The sequence below is a fragment of the Vitis vinifera genome, chromosome 13 (assembly GCF_030704535.1).
Source record: "Vitis vinifera cultivar Pinot Noir 40024 chromosome 13, ASM3070453v1".
Classification (NCBI taxonomy): domain Eukaryota; kingdom Viridiplantae; phylum Streptophyta; class Magnoliopsida; order Vitales; family Vitaceae; genus Vitis; species Vitis vinifera.
In genome coordinates, this window is record NC_081817.1 from 18,354,860 (window position 1) to 18,356,998 (window position 2,139).

Here is a 2,139-nt window from a genome sequence, read left to right on the forward strand (position 1 = left end):
CCATTTAACACACTAGTTGTGCTTACATTGATATGTATATATGCGACAGATGATCCAAAGAAGACACAACACTTGCTTTCACTCGATGGAGCTCAGGAAAGACTTCATTTATTCAAAGCGGACTTATTGGAAGAAGGGTCTTTTGATTCTGCAGTTGAGGGATGTAATGGTGTTTTTCATACTGCATCCCCTGTTGCATTGGAAGACATTAACCCTCAGGTTCATCCTACACTACTTTATATCCATGGTTTGAGGTTGTTCATTAATGATCTTGAACCTTCATGGTCTATATTTCAATCCATACTAATGGTGTTTTCCACCGATGAATCACTTGACAATATCCAAGAAAATGAATGACAGAACATCAAAATATTCACAAGCAAATTGCATACTTTATATCAAGATATTTGAAATTTGTTTGTTGCAGGAGCTCAAACATTTCCCAATATATCATCCTAGTGGGTTGATGTTAGAGATGTTGCCAATGCACACATTCAAGCATATGAGATCCCAAAAGCTAGTGGAAGATACTGCTTAGTAGAGAGGGATTTACACTATCTTGAGACACTGAAGATTTTGCGCAAGCTCTACACTAGATTACCTCTACCTGAAAAGTAAGTTTCTATTAGTTATTTCTAGTGCTCGTTAGTGCCATCATTAGAAGCAAGTGAGACCAACATGATATTACTTCTTATTGTTCCATTGGATACATTGAAGAGTACCTGCCATCTTGTTTCCCCTTAAATATTTATGCCTTGGTATCATGCAAAAAATTCTTAGATGGGACCCACACGTCTTTGATAATTGGTTGCAGATGCGCAGATGACAAACCTTATGCACCATCCTCCCAGGTATACCAAGAGAAAGCAAAGAGTTTAGGCATTCACTTCACTCCTCTAGAGGTGAGCCTGAAGGATACAGTTGAAAGCTTGAAGGGGAAGAACTTTGTCAGTTTCTGACTCATGGTATTTAATGCTAGACTTGCAACTAAATCATAAACTAATGGTGCTTTCCTGCTAATTTTATTGTTATGAACCTCACTGCACCTATGATTTGCTAGGTTTTGGGGCTTTTATCTTATAATATTTGATTGTAAGCATTTCTTATGCTAGAAATTGGTATCTGTATCAACTATAAGTTTCCCTGTTCAAGTTTCCTATTCGTGTTAGAATAAGGTGAAACTAAATCACACTTAGGAAGAGGGAATTAGTCCAAGTGGATTATAAGGGTCCAAGAATGGAATCAGTCGATGGAAGTGGTAGAATATATTGAACAAAATTATATATACTACAGTAAGACACAAAACCGAAAATTGCTTCATATTAATAATTAAAAGACATAGGAAACAACAGGCTTGTGTCCTTGAGCATCAACCCCATTATTCCACTAGCCATGTGATACGAAATCCCTGCTCCAACTCCTATTTGCTTGTAGATCATAGTTATGTGGGCAACACCAACTCCTATTTACTTGCAGATCACAGTTACATGGGCAACACCTCAACACCTGGCTTGAATTTCGATTTGTTGCTACTTTCCTAGTCTTAGGCCACTATTTGTGTTTCAGTTGTCTGTGCATCTATAAATGCACCTGCATGAAGTGAATAAAGGAAAAAACTTCTATCTCCTATCTCTCTTGTCCTCTCTCAAATTAAACTCATCATTTGGTATCAGAGCCAGGTTTATTCATGGACACACAAGGGAAAACCAATGTTGAGTTTCGCAATAAGGTCAACGAAGCCTTGGCCCGATGTGAGTCAAGTTTTGATCAGGTGAATGCCACTCTATAGATGGTTTTGATGGAGCTCCAAGCTTTGCGAGTAACTCAAAGTTCCAGCCACCCCCAATCAGAAATCAACCCCTTTGCACCAGAGGGATCAACCCACCACTTGCACACCGCTATCGTAACCACCAATACTGACCCATATCTTCAACAACACCTCAAGCTAAATTTTCCCAGATTCAATGGGGAAGACCCAATCAGTTGGATCTATAGGGCTGAATAATATTTTGAGTTTCAGAAAATTGCAGTTGAAACCCAAGTTCAGTTTGCCTCCTTCCATTTTGAAGGAATCGCACTCCAATGGCACTGCTGGTTGATGAAGTTTCGAGGACCCCTTTCTTGGAATGATTTCACCAA

General features: G+C 38.9%; 1 long non-coding RNA gene across 1 annotated transcript; it reads left to right on the top strand.

The window, feature by feature from the left end:
* The first annotated feature begins 560 nt into the window (after positions 1-560).
* On the top strand, positions 561-1,155 carry LOC104877346 (uncharacterized). Its single transcript, XR_787241.3, has 2 exons — positions 561-614; positions 815-1,155. It is a non-coding gene; the product is annotated as an uncharacterized LOC104877346 (long non-coding RNA).
* Positions 1,156-2,139: the final 984 nt, after the last annotated feature.